The sequence below is a fragment of the Ambystoma mexicanum genome, chromosome 3q (genome assembly GCF_040938575.1).
Source record: "Ambystoma mexicanum isolate Mex_15411 chromosome 3q, UKY_AmexF1_1, whole genome shotgun sequence".
NCBI lineage: Eukaryota > Metazoa > Chordata > Amphibia > Caudata > Ambystomatidae > Ambystoma > Ambystoma mexicanum.
Window position 1 is genome coordinate 218,044,189 of NC_090926.1, and position 22,960 is coordinate 218,067,148.

Genomic DNA, 22,960 nt, shown 5'->3' on the forward strand with positions numbered 1-22,960 from the left:
ACGCCGCTATTGTACGCGCCACACTTGGGCCGAATACCACCATCACTGCGGTGACGCCCATTCAGAATAATAAACCGCTGGTTTCACCAACTAAACAACTCATGGAAGGTATGAGTACACATATGCACACATTTTCTAATATCAAATGGGATATTATTTAGACATATGATGACGCATGTTTTTTGCATTTTTTGTATTGTTGTGTTTCTTACACAGCCAGCGATGGCTACTGACCAGCATAGCTGCCCTTCTAGGCATGTGTGAAGCACTTTGACTCATGCAGAGCACCTCTTTGAAGATTTCTCGAAAGGTACTACGATAACTAGAGCGTATTAATTAATTTTGATTTACATAAATGGGATAATTGCGTGATCCTCATTTGCTGTATTACGCAACAACACAAGATGTGAAGCCACATCTATTTGTGAAAGTAAAATACACCAAATAGCCAAATGACAAACATGCTCTTTAAATAACCTGAATAGATATATACATGATTAACTATGAATATGTCCAGGTTGCACACTGAACATTGGATGAAAGGGCTGTTTCTATTAGGATTTATGTGGCATCTTCACTATTGCCATTTGCAATATAGCTAGTTTTTAACTAATATGTTTGTTTGTCCATAGAGATACATCACTAGACATCTCACACCTACTGTGAAGAATACGACTCTTGGGTTAAAGATGTCGTTTATGTGTCCTGATGAAAGCCTTATCTTGTCCAATATTCATTCAATGGACAACAGTCATCTTTGAACTTCTGAAGACTGTACTCTCTTAAGGCTGGAAACAGAGCCATCCTGTCGACACGTTCCCCACACGGGTTTATGCTCACACATTGTCCCGACTGGGGTCTTTGCAAAAGTACTACAATACTATGTCTATCCTCATTTCCCTTCTCCCTTTTCCTATCTCCTCCCCTTACTTTCTTCTATGCACTTACTCTATCAGAATTGTCCCTGGACCTAATATGATAACAACCTCGTCTGTTTCCTCCACCCTCCCATTACTGTTTTTTTTCCTCCCCACCACCCCTCAAGCACTTTCTGTAATGTCGTCAGGCCTAGTATGATAGTCGCTTGTTTTGTTCCTCCCCTCCCTTTCTGCACCCCTCTCCCTCACCTTTTGTTTTTCTCCGGCTCTAACAGAAATGTCGTCAGGCCTAGTACAGTAGTCGCCTGTCTGTTTCCATTTCCTTCCCACTCTCCCCCACCCTTCCTTATCTATGTCTTAGCTCTTGCACTATCTGAAATGTCGTCAGGCCGAGTACGATAGTTATTTTCACATCCTTACTGTTCATGGCCTGTAAGAATGTGGTTGTATTTTCCCTTGTTCCCTCCCTTGCCTTGAAGCGCTTTGAAACACATTGTGTATAGGCGCTATATAAATAAACAATCATATCAATCATAAACAATCATATCTATGATGTGAAGTCACTTTTTTCACTACTAACATCACCTTAAAAATAGAACAGGTTTGATGTACAATTTCACTCAAGTAAATAGATTCACGTGATCCTTTCACATGAGTTTTTTTCCAACAGGACTGTGATTTCTCTCTATTTTGTCTTGTGCTTTTTTAATAATTGGACCCATTATGTTCCTTTTTTTAATATATACTAGAAAAATAAAATTTAATATTTCCTTTTGAAATACTAGCCTATGTGCATATCTTGTGATATTTGCTTTGACACAAGACTGTGATTCATGTTTGCCTCATTTCATCCTAAATAACCAGCCCAGAAGTGTGACACCAGTAGGTAGCTTGTTTTGGGAATTCTTCTGTCTACACAAAGGGTACAGACCAGTCCGCGGCGCTACCACTCAGGTAGGATAGCACAAAAGCGACCCGTGATTGGTCATTCGGAAAGGCCCCTGGTCTACAAAGGATGTGCAGGCGGCACTGGTTCAGGAACATTGCGAACCTCTTGGGATCCCCCGTAAATTGTTCGGGCGGGGCCAAGGGAATTGCCCCAGGAAGGGTTATCTGAACGGGATTGGCTGATGTTGCTGGCATCGAGGGCACGCTTCCCGGCAATGGTGCATGCCCTGCTTGTGACTGGAGAAGTTGCCAGCTTAAATCATCAGTGCGTTCTTTGGCTACTATCAGCTCTCTTCTCAGGGTGTTGCTCTCCTGCCTGGCTGCATGTACTTTGGAACGTAGCTGCCCCAACATGTGGGCTAACTGGTCAGTTTCTGACGTTTCCATGACGCCCAGGTGGATTTTGATTTGAGGCTTTGTGTTCTGTAACGCTCACCTGGTATCCACGGGGACGTCACTCTGCCTGTTCTGACCTCTTATGACCTCAAACCCTTCCCTGGAGTCTAATCGACTGGAGACTGGCCCTGAAACAAAGGATTGGTAGAGTTTAACTCCCTATTGTCTCTGTGTGCTTGTACCCCTTCTTCCCCGGGGTCCAACCCTTCCCTTTGAGCCACAGCTCACCTTGTTTTCTTGGAAAGTGTGCTCTCTGTCCTGCTTTCAGCACAGGGGCGCGTTGATTTATGTGGGCTCGTTGCTGCCTAGTTACTTCACTGGCAAGAGTTCGACAGGTAAGTATAATTAGTCTTTTGAACAGTTCTCTAACTTCGTTCCTGTCCTTCCTTAGATGATGGCCGGCATCCGGGGATGGCGACGTGCTGCTGAGATGAGTAGTGCTAAAGGTGAGTGAGAGCGCGATGCGCGATGTAACCCTTTCGTATTTGTATTGAACTGAGTTCTTTTTCTGTGTCTTTTAGGTGACGCGACGTTTTCAGCGTGGATGCCGGTTATGAAGAAGAAATGCGGTGAGTAAGTGCGGTATGCGGCGCCTCTATATGTTTCCATGCTAACCTGGAGTGTCTTTTCCCTCTTGCAGATGGATGAGAGGCTCCGGAGACAGAGTTCTTTTTCCCTTTTCCTTAGGAAGCGGCGTGCCGGGATGGGAATGACACCGCCGAAGATGCCCGCAGAACAGAAGGAGCGATGAATGATGGGCAGAAGCGCCGCAAGGTAAGGCTGTTCCTAACTGTGTTCTTGTTCTTGCAGAAGCTGAGCGCAGAAGAAAGATGCAGGCGTACTGGAGACCCATCCGAACACAGTGAGTGTCACTCTGCAGGTGCAGAAAACACAAAGCATGTTTCTTAGCCTGGGCGTGGCTTAAATAGTCTCTGGGTATCCCAGGTGTCTCTGGGCTGAACCACACCAAAAAGACTAGACTGCACATGCCGTTCTGAGAACCGAAATATGTGGGTGCATCCATCTTGTCCCCATCAATGCACTACAAGTCCAATCCCCAATGTTATCCTATGGGAGTTAGTGAGTCTGGTGCCACAAGCGCCAAGTATGACTCCAAGTGGGTCTTTGGAGGGATGGAGGGGCCCTTGAGGGCCATGTACGTGATTGTGGCCTGGCTCCAGCCTGACATTTTGGAGGGCTGGGGACATGAGGGGCAGGAATCATGGCATAACCCGACATGCTATGTGTGCTGTTTCAACAAAACTGCACATGTGTCTCAGTTGAAATTCTAGTCCCTATACTCTGTGTGAGTCCCTGTCGAGGAACGCTATCAATAGCTTTCCTATAACTAATACTTCTACGGCTAAAGCTACTCACAATTCCAGCGTGAACCAAGCTCACGTATCTGGTATATCTCGACATGAAAAGCATTACGGTGGCAGAAGATCACTGGCACAATATGGCACTGTATTTACTCTTGGAGTAAATTCAGTACTAAGAACCACGCTCCAATGGACGGGGAAATATGTTAATAGAACGTAGGATAAAAGAGGCCAGATTGGAACAGGCAATTTTAATTCTACTGGTACATATGTGGTGCTATGGTAGCCGAGCTTGAAAGGAAGTGACAGTGCAGAGAGGGGTTCCAATATAAATAGGGACCTGAAAGTCGACGCATGCCAGGACAATTTCTTTAAATGTTCTGCCTCATTACTGTTGCAGTTTAGATCTGAGGTGTGTGTTAGTTGATAAATACACTCCAGTCAATATTCTCATTTAGCCAGAGGGGGTAACTTTTAGTCAAAAAGATCATCTTTTGTTCTTGTACACTCAGTGTGTGTTCATCAACACGCTGGTCTTGAGATTGTGCAATTTTCATAATAACAGTCCATCTGAGTTCTTCTGGTTTGTGTCCTAAGCTTGTAAAATGTCCCACTAGTGGTGCATTCACAGTGTTATTTCTTATACCTCTTTCATGTTCTCCTATCCTTACCTTGACTTTCCTCTCAGTTTTTCCAAAATAAAGTCTATCGCAAGGGCACCAGATAGCGTACACTACCATCATGGAATTGCAGTTAGTAAGAACTCTTTGTTCCCATCTTTTGTTTAGGCCCAAATCAATGTCCTTTGTTCTACTCGTTTGTGCGCAGCAGTTATAATGGCCACACAGGCTGCGGCCTGTGCTTCTGGGGAGGCCCCATCTCTCTGTTAGTGTGGATTGTACACTTGGTTTTAAGAATACATCATTTCTAGTCGTTAGTTCCTTCAGATTTTTACTTCTTCAGAAGGCGCACTCAGGTGTTGATAAAGGGCATTCACCCTTTTCCAACACATGCCAGTTATGTCTCACAATTTTCGTTATTTCATCTGACAATGGGTTATATGTGCTCACAAATGCAATCTTGTCATCATTAGCTTTTTTCTCTCTGTATTCTAGAATAGCATCTCTGTTGCGATTAGAAGCTCTTTTATATGCATTTGTAACCACTTTCTTGGGGTAGCCCCTCAAATTATCGCCTTCTTCCACAAAATCTCTTTTGACGCTGCTCTTTCTCTTCATGCATAGAAATTGACCAAAAGGCAAATTTAGTTTCGTATGTTTAGGGTGAAAACTAGAGTACAGTAGCATGGAGTTTTTGTCAGTATCTTTATGGAATGGCCTGACTTGGAGTATTGATTGTTCTTTATTAACAAAAATGGGTAAGTCCAAAAAGTTAATTGCATCATAACTAACAGTTTTGGTAAATTGCAAAAAGATATTTTGTGCATTCAACCACAGTACAAATGAGTCAAAATTCAGCATATCTCCTGTCCCGATCATTAAAATGTTGTCGATAAACCTTTTCCATAATTTAATATATTTCCTATATGGATTAAGGTCAGTCATGATGACATGTACCTCAATGATTTCTACGTACAAATTTGCAAGAGTTGGTGCCACTGCAGACCCCATGGCGGTGCCATGTACTTGTTTGTAAAATAGACCATTAAAAGCAAAGTAGTTTTCACATAGTGTCATCTCAGTGCACCAAAGGATAAAAGAATTGAGCGTTTTGCCTGTGGTTCTTGCGGTTAGCAATTTTTCTTCTACCATGTTGAGTGTGGCTAGCTGTGGAATTTTAGTGTACAGTGATACCACATCTAGAGTTACTAGTAGGTCTCTAGTGTCTACCTGCATCCATTCCACTAGTCTGGTTACTTCCGTGGTATCCTGAATATAAAATGTCATTTGTTTTACATATGAACTCAAAAAACGGTCTGCAAATTTAGAGAGAGGTTCTAAAAGGGAACCACACCCGGACACTATCGGTCTACCAGCAGGATTCTCAAGGGTTTTATGTATTTTGGGTAGAGTATAAAACTTAGGGGCACTAGGGTGTGGAGGCATCAAGTTTTTGGCTTCTTGCTTGGATATCCACCTTTCTTCTGCTTTGATGACTTTATTGTTGATCAATAGTTGTAGTCTCTTAGTAGGATCTATTGTAAGTGGTTCATAGAATGAAGTATCACTCAATTGACGCTCACAGTCTTCAATGTAGTCTTGTCTATTAAGGATAACTATCACTCCGCCTTGTTCTTCTTCTCTGATCACTATATTTTGATTAGATTTCAGTGTTCAGATAGCTTCTCTTTCTCCTCTACTCGTGTTCTGAAATTTGTGCTGGATGGTACCCTTTTCCAACTTCTCAAGGTCGCTCATCACTCTTCTTTCAAATACTATGGATTCCGGAGTATGACTGGTCATAGAGGGATTGAAATTTGATGGACGATGTAATCCCGTTTCGTTGGTCTCGCCAGTATACATATTCATAGAGAAAAATTGTTTCAGGTGAATTTTCCTGAACAACATTTGTAATTCAGTTCTATTTTTGAAAGTATGGATTTTTCTGCCTCATTAGGTTGGTAGTTGGATAAATTAACTAATAAGGTCTCTTGCTCCTTGTGTGTCGTGGCTTGAAGTCCCAATTCATTTGGTCGTGGTCTAAAAAAACAGAATAATATCTCGAGTTCCCTCTGCCTCTGCCTTTCTGGGATCTCTGTGGTTGTCCACGTCTCATCCCATTTGTTCTTCTACCTCTTGGTGTACCTCTATTGTTTGAATAGTTGTCATCACCATCCTCCAAATTCTCATCACTGGAACCGTGGGAGCTGTATGATGTATTATCAGATAGGACTCTGCGTCCTCTTTGGTAGGATTGATCTCGTGTTTGACTTGGTTTATAGTTTCCTGAGTATATGTGAAAGCTTTCTCATGAGAGAAATGAGTCAGATCTTTTTTCATTCTCCTTACTCTGTCTCAAGTAGTATAATCCTTGAAGTCATCTATTTCTTTATTAATATCTTCAATTCTTTTCTTATAAATGTCTATTGACACCAATTTCTTGATTTCATCTTCTAGTGTCAATAGTTCGGCTGCAAACTTCTCAGTCATTTCCTTAGCTGTGTCAATAATTCAAATTATCCAATCTCTGCTGCATTTATTGGCAATGTAGCTCCATTGTTGTACAAACTGTTATCTAGAAATAGCCTTGGCTCATTTCGAACCACTATGGCTGGCTTGAAATGCTGCTGACTGTAGAACCATTTCAAGTGCTTTATAAAACACTCTGCAGTCTCTTGTCCGCAGGCTATAGCGGCCAATCAATAATGGCCACTGTAGTTCAGCCCCTCTGAAGACGGTTCAGGAGCACTCAGCATAAAACAGAGTTCAATTCACTTACGTGCCTGCAGGGAACGAGGACCTGTAGGCCTTCATTTAGGGCTCTTTCCCACATAGAGGTCTGCAGGCCCTCTCTCCCAGCAGGCATTAGGTGGTGCTTTTGGAGCACTGACTCATATGAAACCACGATGGAATCAATTTAGATGCCCCCTGCTTTCTGTGGGCCCTGTGTAGGCAACACTCAGGGAGGGAGGTTCTCCATCTCTGCTTGCTTTGAGCAGATACCAGAGAAAATGATCCATCAGGAGGCTTGAGCCGGCTGATGGGCCGGGCAGAACAGATGAGAGTAAGAAACAAAAATGAATGGTAGTGGTAATGCATGACTGCTTGTGCGTGAATGTATGTGCATGGGTGTGCATGGGTGTGCATGTGTATGACTGTGCATGTGTGTATTTGCATGTATGCATGTATGTCAGTGGTTTTCAAACTTTGTAGGCCTGGACCACCCAACCCAAGCGAAATGGGGGCAGGCCGGGCCCCCCAAAAATGCCAACTGGACAGTAAGTCCAAATGGCTATGAACTATCGCGCACTGTCATCGCACTCTACTCCCAGTATAGTCCCTGGGCTCCCCCAGCTGCTCCCGTCACAGTCTCTGGCCTCCCTCATCCCACTCGTAGCCCAGTCCATGTGCTCTCCCCACCCCACCACAGACTCTGGTCTCTCCAATCCCTGCTCCCACCACTATCCCATGGCTCCCACCCATCCTGCTCCCACCCCAGTCCCTGGGCTCACTTACCCTGCTCCCAGCACAGTCCCAGGGCCAGTGGTGGCTGGTGAATTTTTTAAGTGGAGGGGCATACATATTTCCACCAGATATGCCATAGCGACTGAGTATAGCAAGCCAAACCAATCAAAGGCTGTTTGGGGGTTTTTCCCCCGTGACCTTTTTAAAATAATTGATTAAAATGTTGCATTTTCGAGCATACTTTAAAAAAAAAAGAATTGGTAAAAAGCCAAACAATTTGCAAGTGCCGCTGGGAGGCACAGGGGGTACGCATGATATTTTTTACTGAACATCTATGATAGACTGGGGTACTGAACTGAACTATCAAAGGGAAAACAGTGTTTTCTTTTCATAGTTCAGCCAGCACAGGAGCACTCCTTCAGCTGGAAAAAGCAGCTATGGGAGTGCTCAGTGTTTCACTGGGCTGGCTTCCCGGTCCTCCATAATGGGTGAGGGGGCCACTGGATGGACACCCTCTCGCCCATTATGGATGAGCCGCCAGGCTCAGACTGGACTATAGGGCAAATGGGCAATGCCCATACCAAAAATGCAAAATGCTAGTGTGGTCCAGTCAAAATGGGCCACTTTTTTGGCCAATGTTGATGAGTTAATTCACTATGCAGCTAGTAGTTTTGACCATTGTTGCTGAATAAATATTCTTTAAATATCACAGTTTGCTTACATTTTAACAATAAACACCCCCTTGGGTACGATTCAAACAGTTTGTGGCTAAAGAAATAAATATTCATTTGCAACTGCGGGCCACTTTTTCATTGCTGCCTCAGACAGTTTTATGCTCCAGTCCGACCATGTGAGCCGCTCCTGGCTATTTCCTCCTAACTTTAAAAAAAAATGTTTTTTTGTCTGTTTTCACATTTCCTGCTGGGCTCTCGCACTACCAGGGGATGTGGCTCGGCCCCCCTGGAGGGGTGCGCCCCACAGTTTGAAGACCTATGATGTATGTGAATGTGGGTATGTGTGTGATTGTGGTTGGGCAGGCACCAGAAAAGGTTTTTCACTGTGTGCATGACAACAATTGTATAGGGTAATTTTTGCATGTATAGGGAGTAGCCACCTAACTGTGATTTTACAAAGCACATAGGGGTACTGGCTGCATGATAACGTTTTGGCTCGACAATTGGGGCAGACATTTGGCACTGAGTGCATAACAATGTGTTTAAAGGATAATACTAGCATCTGTTGGGCACATCCAGCATGAACATATATACAATAGCAATGATGGCATAAATGCTGCCTTAAATTGGGCATGATCAGAGTTAATATGTGTTTTTATATTAGTATACCAACATATATTGTGCATAGTCATCAAGGAATTATGTTCGTACAGTGGCTTGCTTGCATTTGTTAAACAGGGATTTTTTGCGGGCAGAATGGCGCACAAATCCCGTTTTTTTGGTGCAAATACTCCATGAATCAGGTCTTCTTTCCAAATACTGTTCCTTCCAGGTACTCTGCCTGCATGCGGTCTCTCTACATTCCTGACCTCCCCTTCTCCTTCTGAGCTGCTATCTCCTGTTATGATTTGTCCAGCACCACCGGGCCTGTGTATACATCATCCATCGTCTCTCCGTTGATTCACCTTATCACCTGTTTAAATCAGTATTCCTGTATTGGCCTTCCCTGCCAGTGCTTGCACTGCCCTGTTCTCGACACCTTAACCAGGGATGTGCCATTCCGTGGAGCAGAGATGGTCACTTTCTTCTCCCTGTAGAAAGGTGTTTGTCTGTGACTGCTTTGTGTGTGAATCTGGCTGCCTTAAACATGATGTGTGCTTGAAGGGGTAGTCAGCGTAGTTCTTTGAGGAATATATTGATGGCATTGGCATCATGAAGTGTGTTTTACTGTGGCAATGCTGGCTTATATTTTTCCACAGGTATCATGAAAAGGCTTTGGCAAATGCTGACCTGGCATCTATATGTTTCTTCTGTTACCACACAGAAAAGGTTGTAATTGGATGTCGTTTTTACCCAATTATTCACAGATTATGTGAAAATGCACAATGTTTAATCATTATTGTTCAAATGTTCTCTGGGGCAGAACCTGCCCAAAATGCCCTTTCTTGTGTCAGGGTTCCTCACTACAATGGTCCCCCACATTAGTTTTGAGGAAATGTTAACGCCACTCCTGTCAAAATATTCACTAGCCCTTACTTGCCACAGTGAGGCAGTAAGGGAAATGCCCCGTCATACTTGCAGAGAGTGAACACTTCCCAGTGGAGAGCCCTGGCAGGATCCCTACCCACTGCCCTTTCTCCCCATCATGTAGTTCCCCTGACCGTGTGCGTATGTGTATATGGATCACATATATGTGTCACTGGGTGTGCAGGCATGTTTTTGTGTGAACGTGCATGTCATGTTTTTGTAGCAACAAGGCATGGTAGTAAATGTATGTGTATGTGTGCAAAAGAGATATTATATGGGATTGGGTGGCAGTCTATGAGACAGTGTATGCATGCTAGGGGGGCTGTGGGTGTGAGTGCATGGGACATGTATGCGAAGGCATCAGTGTTAGAGAGTATGTGTGCGACAGTGTGAATATCATATGCAGACAGGATCAGAGACCAGGGGATAAACAACACGCTTCCCAATGAGCTCAGAGCAGAACCCTCCTTTCTGAGAGTCAAACACCTTACTAAAACTTGGTTGGCCGCCCAAGACATCTAGCTCTGGGTTCACTGCTTAACTTGTACATAGCCGTACTCATGTATATACAATCTGCTTGCCCTTCCATTGATATTATTATACCTGTAAATTCTGTATTATACTTGTAAACTTTTGTAATTATTGCTCTATCTATCTTTCTTATGTTGTAACCAAGTGATGCGCCTGGTTGCCCCTGGGCCTGGTGTGCTATACAAATAAATAAAATACAAATACAAACATCCATAGCATCTTCCTCTTTCTGCCTTCTGTGGGCTCCACAAGGAACATCCCTGGGCAGGTAACACATCACCCACTGATGGACAGTCCTACCACAGCCAAAGTGGGCAGTTCACCTGGGAGCAAACCTACAGACATGGAACTGACAGAAATGGGAAAAGCCGAAGAAGAAAACAAGACTGGGGCACAGAGAATGAACTGAGGGAAAGACAAAGAAAGAGAAAAGGGAAAACCAGGGTCAGGCAGAGTGGAAGGAAAATAAAAGAGGATTACGAAGTGAAAGAAATGCACTAAGAAAGAAAAGAGGCTTAGAAATATAAACTAGGGAGATCAAATGTTTAGGATATGATAATAAGAAAGAGAGGGGGGCGTGGAGACAGGGAGATGGAAAGTAATAAAGCAAAACAGAAAGATGATGACAGTAGAATAATGGCGAAGAAAGGGATAGGCAGACAGAACTGCCAGAGAAAGTGAGAGAGAGAAATCTGCAGGAAGTGCCAAAAGAGTAGGAGAGGGGGGCCACGCGGGGGACAGAGGAAGAGTCGGAGTGATAAAGCAGAGAAGTTATAAATAGCAGCCTGGGAAACGTGAGGGCGGGAGCGAGATGGAGCATAATGCATACAACAACAAAAGGCAATAGGTAGGAAAAGAAGCCAAATCCTTCAGGCATTTCATTGGAAAAATGAGAGGTGGGAGTCTGACAACTCCAGAGAAAGATGAGAAGAAAACGGTCAGATATGTGAGTGACAATGTGATTGGAGATTGGGAGATTGACCATAGAGAAGAAAAAAGGTACGGTTGGAACTGGGGGTGGGGGGAGGGTGCAGAGCTGAGATGCAATCGATGAGACATGGAGATAAATGAATGGACGGGGAGATGAAAACTGGTAGGAACAGGAATCAAGGGGGTGAAGTTCATTGGGAAACTAGGAGAGGTGTGTGAGATTGAGACTGGCGGGGAAAGAGGGGAGAGAATGAGAGGCGTAAAAGTAAAATGACTGGAGTGATGGAGGTGAAATCGCTAGAGGTGAAGTTGAGAGCTAAACTGGGAGTATAGCGGAGAGGGGAATAGTGGTAGAGATGAGAGAAGAATAGAAGCAAAAGTGTTGATGAAGACACGGATGAAAGAGTAAGAGGTAGAAGTGAACGCGGAAGCAGGGCACAGAGAGGTGAGAGCAGGATAGGGCTGAGAACATGAGAGTGCTAGAAAGGCCTATCCCAGAACCAAAGGCAGCAGTGAGTAACACGCAGTGCTAGGAATACTAATAACTTCATGTTTATTCTACGGCATGCGAAATCGGACATCCATCTTCCACTTGCAAGCGTTTTACTGGTGGGTGTTTTATTATCCGATGTACTTACAGTCCAGGTTTTACTGTAAAATGAGGAATGGCTGAGCCAGCAATGCCAGAATAAGTGGATAGATTATTTATAACGCGCGTAACAGCCAGAGGTTTCTAAGAGCGGGGATCGAACCTGCGGTCCTCCGTGTTGTTGTGTTTCCAAGACGAGCATGTTGCCCCTGATCTATCTTCCCGGGGATTTGAGCTTTTGTCCTGCACACTGAACAAACATGTCTGGGCAAGTCTCCACCTTTCTGGGATAAGCTGCCAGAATGGAGGCAGGGGAGTAGCTGAGGGGAAGGTGAGACATTGGCAAAGGCTGCTCTGCTACCAAGCTGGATGCGAGAGTGTGTGAAAGGCAGAAAGAGATGGGAGAAAAGGTGACAGCGTTGGAGCTGAGGGACTGGGAGGCGCAGAGATGGAGGGGAGAGAATGAGGGACATAGTGAGGAACAGAGCCAGGCGACAGACACAGGTAAAGATCCAGGGAATGGCATAGCCAGAGATGAAAGTGGGTGATGGGAGAGGGAGCCTACCACAAGGCCCATTTGCACATCAGAAATGTGCACGGGCACTGTGCAAAGGATCGAGCGCATTTCTTCAGGGCTGTTGGTGCTTTGCATTTCACGTTATGTCTTCCACTCCAGCACCTCTGTATTTAGCCATTGGTTGGTTGACATGTTTTACAAGGACTCACTCCCCAGTACACTGAAGCCTGTTCCACCAATGAGTGAGAGATAGGGTGTGACGTAAAGACGCCTATATGTAAACTGGTCATGCATTTTACTGAGTATGTGATATGATATGTCATTTATAACATGCCTGTAAACAAGTGTTTCTAGGCGCGAACCTGGCCAAATATAGTTGCTGGGCATGTTGGCAATACATGTTGCTGGACATTAGGCACTGGGCATCCTGTTACTGGGCATGTGGAGCTTTCCTCGCTGTTATTTATTGTGCTTTTGGAAGCTGCCCATGACCCTAAGTGGAAGTGCCAGTGTGGTCCTGCCTGTTAGTGGGCGTTTGTCTCTGGCAGTACTATCATGCTGCCTTGAACATAACTGAAGCTGGACCTTTAAAAACAGGCTATAATTCTCAGGGGGCATTTGAAGCAGAAAGGATTCTTTCTGGCCTGTGAAGATGGCAATTCTCCTACTGTGTGTATTAAGCTGGCAGAACTGATACTTGGCATTTGAAGCTGGCAGCGTGTTTCTGGTCAAAGAGGACTGGCAATACCTGTTGCTGAGCATTCAAAGCTGGCAGCAGCACTGTTACCCGGCATGTGGCAACTGGGAGTACTTGCTGCTGTTTAGCATTGAGAACTGGCAAACCCTGATGTTGGTGGGAATGTGGAAACTGGCAAAGCATTCTGGTAATTGATATTTAGGAACTGCCAGCAACTGGTCCTAGACATGTGGCCACTGATTGTATGTGCTTTAGTAGTATTATTTATTTATTTTAATTTTTGGCCCGCGCCACATGCCCATAGGCCTCAGGGCGAATTATCTGCTGTGCTGTGATTTTGTACACTACTGGCCAGAATCACCACTAACAATGAGCCTCATTACGAGTCCGGCGGTAACCGAGGCGGTAAAACCGCCTGGTTACCGCCGGACTCGTATTACCTTTCCGCCTCTGTGATTCCCGGAATTACCGGGGCATTACAACCCCGGTTTCCCAGGAATCACGGAGGCGGAATGGTGTTAATCCCCATTCCCATTTGGGAATGGGGATCATGGAAACACCGGCAGCATCTCGTAATGCTGCCGGTGTTTCCTCGTCCGCCTGCAGGCGGGCGGTGTTAAACCCGCCAGGTCAGACCTGGCGGGAACATCACCTCCCTCCTAATGGAGTCGGGATCAGGCGGTCCGGAAACAACGGTGGCGGCGGCTCTACCTCCACCGTTATTTCCGGACCGCCTGATTTGTAATGAGGCCCAATGTGTCTGTAAATCGCATTGTGCTTGGAACACTTTATATATGCACTATTGACCATTTCTAAAAATATTAATATCCAATACACAGAACAATCACCTTCCAGTATTTTGATTACAGAGGAACACTCACTCCCAATCCCCCTGAAATGAGTATGTACTCAGTGGCCGGTACTCCCTTAGGCCACAGGCAAGGCAAGGTGATATAGAGGCAGAGTGTTATTTCTGAGATACAGGACCCCCTCCCTTGTCCCACCAGCCCCCACCTCGCTCACTTTGGCACTTGTTGCCTCTGTGATGCAATAAAGAGGGGAACAGGTAAGAATGCGGAACTGACATCAAAGTGGCAAGCAGAGGCTTCCTGCCTCGTGTCTGTTTTTAGTTCTTCCAAAAAGAGCAACTAGGAAGCTGTGGTCTGCTTACAAGAAATACCCGGCTTTTGCTGCGTGCACAGTCTCAGGACTGGTCACCTGAGGGTAATGCCACCGCTCCCAAATGGCCGCAGCGTGACCTTATGGGGAGCGCGCCATTAGAACCCTGTCTCTGCCAATGCTTCCTTCCTGAGGGTCCTCTCTTCATCTGCCTGGCTTCTTTTAATTGTTATATATAAGATTATATTTGATCAAGTCTCATGTGTATTTTCTTTTTTAGATTAACAGTGGCTATATGCAACTAATACATCCACAGAAGTGTGAGGGAGGTGAGAACTCACCCTTGCTCATATGAAGGGCCTAACAAGCTGTTCGTTAACTTGTGGAAACTGTATTTACATATCATAAGCAACACGGTATGTGATAGATAACTTTCAATACGCTTCTTCTACATAAATGTGGGTTATTTTAAACATGCAAGTTAGGCCTGCAGCCTATGTACAATGAGGCATGCTGCTTTTTGGCTTACAAATCCATACATTTTGCCCAACAATGGGCTGACAGATTAGATGGTGCCAAAACTGCCAGCCCTGTAGAGCCAGATTAGATGGTGCCAGCCCTGTAGACTTGGAGAAACCCTGAGTGGTGCATTGATTCTTGGCGGTGGATCCCTGCAGTAATGCAGTAAGACGGAGGAGGAGCTAGAGCAGATAGTGGGGTTTAGGCCCCATTGACCTAAGCAGGAGAGAGGTTAGAAGAAGGCAGAGTTCCTGTCACTGGCGTAGGTATGAGGCCTGTGAAGAGGTTGCCACTGCGGATCTCCATCCGATAGAGTGCCTGGGCTCCGTCTGTGATAACTGCAGGGAGGGGTTCCCTCTTTCATAATTCACAAAACAATGAAGCATGACTTGTGCTTCTTTGGAGCGCCACCTAGAGGTGGGGTCGGTGGTGGTTAGCTGAGTTTGAGTCTCGGGAGGTACTGGGGTGTTATGGAGTGGTTTGGGCAGCCTGGGACAGATGAACACCCAGATGACTGAACAGAGGAAGAGATAATAGAATTGCTCTTGTTCTTATGTCTCGGGTCAGTCTGCTCCAATTTCCTAAACGAGATCCAGAGGCAGATGCCTCGCATGTCTTCCGTAACAAGGCCACGGGCATCTTCATCTGGATCTGGTGGTGATCTGGTGGTGATCCTATTTCTTAAATCTCTACATGAGGCCAGTCCAGCATTCAACCGCTAAGTGGTTCCTGGGCCTTTAACGCAAATACATGCCTGCCTAGCATTATTCACCCATCAGAGGTTGACACTGCGGATTGTAATTTCCTTCAGAGTGATTAGGGATACCTCAGATCAAGGCAGAAGTTGGTCATGAGAGCTGGAAACCATATCAGACGTGTGTGTCCTGGGTAGAATAACCATGCAGCAGAGGTTCCCAGGAATTCCCTAAAATGTGCTCTTGAAGTTCAACCAAGCTTAAAAGATAGACCTCTCATGAAGTCCACTTGCAATGTAACGTGAGCAATTTGTCCAAAACTTGTAATACACAAAAAGTACATTCTTGTGAATTGTGAAAATATTCAACCAAAGGTGGTCAATCAAACCACAATGGAAGGAATACGTACTGTACAAGGATTGCCATTCGTTGCCCTGTAATAAAATCGATGTTCTCTGGTGTCATGATGAACCACCGATTGTGGACCAAAATACATGATTAGTATTTTTGTTATTTACCTGGAGTGCTTCCTGACCTAATAATATATATATAATGGGGGGCCTTACAGCATCCTTAAGAGACGGAAATATGAATGAGTGACTCCTACCGCTACCCTCCCCTACCTCCGGACTAAGAACGTGGATTAGTGATCATTCTGTGAGTGAGGAAAATCATTCTTTCTCTGGCTCAATGCCGTGGGACTTACCCTGTCAATAGATAGTGTGCACAGTTGGGGAGTTGGGAAGACTTTCAAGCTCAGCAGCTTAAGTCTACCAAAGTGCGCTAGATAAGCAGGATTTTGGTGTTTTATGTGTGTCCTGTCCAGTTTGTTTTGTTGGCCCTGGGTTGTCTTCATGATGAAAGTTATGCACCCTGAAGCCCATGGGTTTGTTGGCGGTTCTCAAATAAAAAATAAATAAAATCAGGACAGTTCGCACCACTGGGTCATTACGAGGTATGCGGTAAGGGGTTAAAGGCGCCGGTAAAGGTGCCGGAGCCGTTAACCCTTACCGCCCCATTACGAGGTCCACTGGCGGGACCCGCTAGGGACGCCTGGTTTTACCAGGCGTCTTTAGCGGGTCCCGCGAGCAGCCCAGGATGCTAACAACGGGCTCGTCATTAACGGGCCCGTTGTTTTTTTGTTTTTTTTAAATATTTTATTGATTTTATATTTTAGAAAACCAAACAACACACAACACAATACAACTGTTAATTACTTACAGAAACACAAAAGAAAATACGAAAAAACTCCCCCCAGCACCATCAAGCCAGAGCCGGCTCCCTTGTATCCTCAGTCGGGGCACCGTCAGGTGGAGCATTGTCCGTATGCCCGTCATCCGAATTCTCAGATTCGTCCAAACCCTGTTGTGGGTTGGTCATAGAGGCCACCAATTGTCGCCAGGCCAGCAAGGGCCCTATCTCCACCTCGCCCCCTCTAGTGAGCGCTTCAAACCATACCACGGATTCCGCCTCCGCCCACCTCACGAGGTCTGCCCACCATAGTTCCACTCTCGGCCTGCTGGCCGATTTCCAGTTCATGGCAATCCTGCGTTTGGCCAGAACATATGCCAGGTCCCTCATCTTGCTCAGGTGCCTAGAGTGTCTGGGCCTGGGGAAGATCCTAAGCATACACGACCAGGCCGATCTCGCGTCCAACACCACTCCCCCACCTGCGAGCTTCATCTTGACCTCCTCCCAAAATCTATACACTTCCGGGCAGGCCCAAAACATGTGTAGCAACCCTGCGTCCACCTCCCCACACCTGGGGCATTTTTGAGTGATCGAGCCTCCAAACCGTGCGATCTTCTGGGGAGTCAGGTAGGCCCTGTGAGTAATGTAGAACTGGAGTTGTTGGAGCCGTGCATTTCGGGACACCTTTTTATGATACCCCAGGACCCTCTTCCACTGACCCTCCGTCATGAGTTCACCCATCTCCTCCTCCCATTCATGCCTCAGTTGGAGCAACTCTTTCCCAGCCTTCGCTCTAAGGAGTTCGTATATCCGTGATATTTCATGCCCGCCCTCTGAGACATCATACATAGTTTCAAGGGAGACATCAGGGTCATCTGCCAGTGCCGTCACCGGCCATCTCTCTCTTACTCATTTCACTAGCCTGGCATAGGTGATGTATTGGCCCCTATGCACCCCCGTCTCATCCTGCAACTTTTGGAAGTCCAACGCCTCCCCCTCCTGCCATATGTCCCCGAGCGTGGCCAGGCCCACCGGCTCCCAGTGCCTACGGACAGACTGAAACAGTTGGGAGTCGTTTTTGCACAGGGCCACCAGCGGGACCTGCCGAGATAGCGGTTCTGACTCCCCCATCAATTTCCACGTTCTGTGCCAGACCTCCCATCCCAACCTCAATAGCCGGCCTCTTCCCGTCATTTTATTCCTTTGTAGCCACACCACCTCTCTCAGGAAGTATGGGGCCGCATCGTCCCGCAGCAACCTAGATTCCGCCGAATCTTCATCAGACAACCACCTGGCCACATACAACAGCTGCCCCGCCAGATAATATAGTTCGAAGTTGGGCAAGCCTATACCCCCCTTCTCGTGCGGGTTCTGGAGCTTCCACAGGGCCACCCTATTCCTGGAGTTACCCCACACGAAGCCCCTACACATACTATGAAGTCGCACAAATAGGCTCTTAGGGATCAAATACGGGACGTTCACGAAGAAATGCAGGAGTCTGGGAAGGACCACCATTTTCAGCAAAGCCGCCCTCCCCATCATGGACAGGGGCAATCTGGACCAGAATGCCATGCTGTTCCTGACCCCCTCTATGGCTCTCTCTGTGTTATGCTTGTGTACCGCCTCAGGCCGGTGGTAAATATTTACCCCCAGGTACCTAAACGTGTCGGTCCGCCATGGTATTGGCAACACAGGCAGCCTCTCCAGCGGGACGTCCCTGTACCCGCCCAGAGGGAACAGGCTAGACTTCCTGGGGTTCACTGATATGCCCGAGAGGACAGCGTAATGATCCAGTACCTCCAGTACGTACTGCAGATTCTCCTCCGGGTAGCGCAAGTAAAGCAGCATATCGTCCGCATACAGAGATATTAAGTGACTGCCGCTGGCGGTGTTAATGCCCACCTCTCCATATTGTTGCCGCAGGCATATCGCCAGCGGCTCCAGCGCGAGTATATATAACATGGGTGACCAAGGGCATCCCTGCCTGGTCCCCCTGCTGAGTTGCCAGGCATCCGAGACTGTGGCCCCTGTCTTGACCCTCGCCACCGGGCTGCTATATAACAACTGGACCCATCTGATATACCCAGGGCCCACGCCGTATCCCTGCAGGGCCGCTTTCAGCCAAGGCCATCTCACTGAATCGAAGGCCTTGACCGCATCCAGCGACACTACCGCCATCTCGCCCATGTCGTCCTTAGTATGGTCGATAACATGGTGCAGCCTCCTATGGTTATCAGTGATATTCCTGCCTGGGACATATCCCGTTTGATCCGGGTGGATCAGCTTGCCGATCTCCTTCTTCAACCTGTTGGCCAGCACCGCCGTGAGTATTTTGCTGTCCTGGTTTAGCATGGACAGAGGTCTATAAGATCCACACTCAACAGCCGGCTTGCCTGGTTTCAGTAATGGGACAATCATGGCCTCACGGAGGGACAACGGGAGTTCTCCCTGTTCATATGCCTCGTTAAACAAGGCCAGCAGTGGCTGGAGCAGCTCCTGCACGTACACCTTGTAAAACTCACTAGGCAGTCCATCCGTTCCAGGTGCCTTACACGTGGGGAGGCCCCGGATCACCACCTCCAGCTCGTCTGAAGTGATAGGAGCGTCCAATTCCTCCCGCTCCAGGTCGTCTAGGGTGGGCAGACCAATGTCTTCGAGTGTGTTCAGGATGTCCTGACTCCTGTCTTCCCCAGTGTCCTCATACAAACGTTTGTAGAACCTGAGGAATTCCTCGTTCACCCCGTCCTGAGTGTTGCGAAGACAACCGTCCTCACCACAGATCTCATGAATAACCACCCGGGGGGACTCCTCTTGTACAGCCAGGCCAGCAGTCTGCCTGGCTTGTCGCCCCCCGCGTGCAGCCTCTCGGTGTATTTCCTATGGTTCAATCTGCATAGTCGATCCCAAAGAGCACTGCACGCCACCTGAAGGTCCCTCGCCTTGGTCTTGTCCTCCTGAGTGGCGTTCTCGAGACGAGCTAGGCTCTCCAGTTCCCTTTCGGTGTCCTGAAGCTCCCTCTCGATACCCCCTTGAAGTCCTTTGGATTTAGAGATGGCCACTCCACGCACCACTACCTTAAAGGCCTCCCACAGAGTTCCCACAGAGCGCACGCTACCCGTGTTTATCTCAAAGTATTCCCCGATGGCAACCCTCAGGTACTCCCGGAATCCCTCATCCTGCAGTGCCTCCGACCGAAGCCTGCATGTGGGGACCCGAGGCCTAGGGGGTTGGTGTCGCCACTCTACCACCAGGGGCGAATGGTCCGACAATACTCGGGCCTTGTATTCTGCCCCCACTATTTCACCCGCTATCTCGGCAGTTCCAAACACATAATCCAATCTCGTGTATGAATCGTATGGCGCAGCATAGTGCGAATACTGCCTATCTGTGGGGTGGAGTTTCCTCCACACATCTACCAGTCCCAGGTCTCCCAGCAATGTCCCGAGCGCCTTGGCCGCCGGCGACATTTTCCCTTTGGTATCAGCGGACCGGTCAATTTTGGGATCCAAGACGCAGTTGAAGTCCCCACCCCACACCATCGCACCCCCTACCAGGGGGCCTAGTTTGCCATAGAGGGATCTAAAGTAGGCTGCTGTATCATGATTGGGGGCATACAGGTTGAGGATGTGTACTTCCCTGTTCTCCAGGAGTCCTGTTATCTCCACCATTCTGCCCTCCGGGTCCACTAACGAGTCAAGCACCCGGAACGGCACGTGCGGCGCCACCCAGGTGATAACCCCTCTAGCATATGCCGAGTACGTGGCACCCACCACATTGCCCTTCCACTTTCTCTTGACCACCTCCAATTTCTCCCTAGTGAGGTGGGTCTCTTGTAGCAGGGCTATATCTATCCGCATCCTCTTCAGGTATAGCATTACCTTGTTCCGCTTGAGGTAGCTATTGAGGCCTCGGACATTCCAGGTAGCTATGCGAAGATTATCCGATGCCATCAGCTCGGTCTATACTCAGCCCCGCCCTCCCCACAATGCTCCCTTTGTCTAACTCTCCGCCGGCTCTTCCATCCTTGATCCCCGTCCCCCCTCCCTGTTTCCCAACTACACACCACAGCAAACAACCCATCCCACCCCAACAAAAGCCCAGCTCCATCCCTGGATCTCAGGCCCACCCGCGTCTGGTCTTATCCCGTATTCAAGGAGTAGGACCCCGCGGGGCGTCGCCGATCTAACAGCGACCTAACTAACCAGATATGTTACTACTGGGGACAAAGGAAGCCTCTCGGAGTTCCCAACCAAGTAACCACGGGTAGGCACGCCCAATGGGCCAGCCAGTCAGCACCACATCACACGCACCATATGCCGTACAAATGACTATATTCAAGTCCCACTATCTCGGCCCCATTGCCCAAGGCGACACAGCCGTAAGCTACTTATCTTCCGTAGTCTCCGCCTGGATGCCCGGTTCCTGAGGACTGCACAGCGCGTCCAGCCAGTCCATTGCTTCAGTCGGTGTTTCAAAGAACAGGGATCTGTTTCTGTAAAAAACTTTCAATTTGGCCGGGTAGAGTAGCATGTAGCGTTGACCAGCTTCACGCAGTCTACTTTTCACCGCCCCGAAGTGCATCCCACTCCGCTGTACTTGTAGCGTATAGTCAGGGTAGGCCGTGATCTTGGCCGATCCTCTGTCAATCGTTCCCCCTTTTCGAAAGAATTCAAGAATCTTTTCGCGATCTCGGTAGTTCAGAATTTTCGCGATCACCGGCCGCGGGGGGGCCCCAGGAGGCGGCCTCCTGGTTAGGGCCCTATGCGCCCTCTCGACTGCAAACCCCTGGGTCAGCACCCCACCAGTAATCTCCTGCAAAAGCATGGATTCCACAAATTCCGTGGGGTCTGGTCCTTCCGTTCCTTCAGGTAGGCCCACAATGCGAATATTGTTGCGCCTGGCACGTCCCTCCGCCTGCTCCGCTCTGTCCTCCAGGTTGCCCACCCGTTGCACAAGGGCGTGTAGTTCCCTCTTATGAGCAGCGCAGTCTGCCGTGTTCGTGGCCGTCTCCTTCTCAATGGTCCCCGTGCGCTCCGAGATCGCCCTCACATCCAGTCTTAGCAGATTCACCTCCTCCTGGACGGCACCGATCTTAAGGTTTAAGCCTTCCTGCAGCCCTTTCATGGCAAGGCCCAACTTGGTCTCCCATGACACTTTTAAGTCCGCAATCGCCGCCAGCACCTCCTGTATCGTGCCCGGCGACTCTGCAACTGTCACGGGGGTCTCTTTGTTCTTGCCTCCTTCCGCCCCTGAGGGGGACTTGGCGTAGGCCTCCATCGTGGGCTGTTTGGCCTTGGGTTTCACACCTCTCGTGGTCATACTGTTGTATGAGTCGGGCGGGGGCCCGTCCCGCCAGGCACCGAAGGGGAATCACGCCACTCAACGCGCAAAGCCTGGCCCACCACACCATGGGGCATCCAACACGCCCAAAGCACCCCAGCTCCCGGGCCCATGTCTCGTCGTCACAGCTACATCCGTTCGGCCCTCCAGCTCGCCGGGCCACCGTGCGTCCTAGGCGGTGCTCATGTGTACTAGTCCCCAAACGAAGGGACCCGTAGGTCCTGCACTCGTGATCGCGACGCTGACTTCACGGTCCTCGGTGTTCGCAAAGTGTCGCCGCCATTTTGTCTTGTCCGCCTACTCAGGGCTCATCCCAGTCAATCGCATTTATTTCGGTTTCCGGGTCTCCTAGACATCACAAACTTTCAGCGGGTGTACTGGTGGCATTCCCACACCTGGACATCGATTTCCAGCGTCGGCCGGCCCCCGTGGACGCACCTTTCCATCAGGATCAAAACAGGATCAACGGAGCTCCTCCAGAGTGCGACCCTTTACATGGCCGTCCAAGCCACGCCCCCACGGGCCCGTTGTTAGCATCATCCCCATTCCAATTGAGCCCTATGGGGCTGAAATGGGAATGGGGATGTACCCGGTCCGGGTTCACTGAATGGGGAATTACCGGGCCCTCCAAGGTTGGAATGGCCTGGTACTTCCCCATTCAGGGAACCCGGACCCAGTACCCGGATTGGAGATAGCTATACCGCAAAAAGTGGCATGGTTACCTCCTTCCTCGTAATGAGGCCCGGCTGAAAGGTAAAGACACGTTTTCAATTAAAAGTGTTGCTGAATTGAATGTTGAATAAGAAGACAACCATTATTTAATTTAAATAAAAAGGCATGTAGCACAGTTCGGGAGTGGAATTCCTTTTTGCGTGCAGTTAGTAGTTTGCAAGTGTAAGTAGTGACATGTAAATAGTCTTATTTAAACATGCATGCAAAGTTGCTGCACACCATTCATCGCGAACATAGAGCTCCCTGTGCACCCTATTGGAATAGATGGTG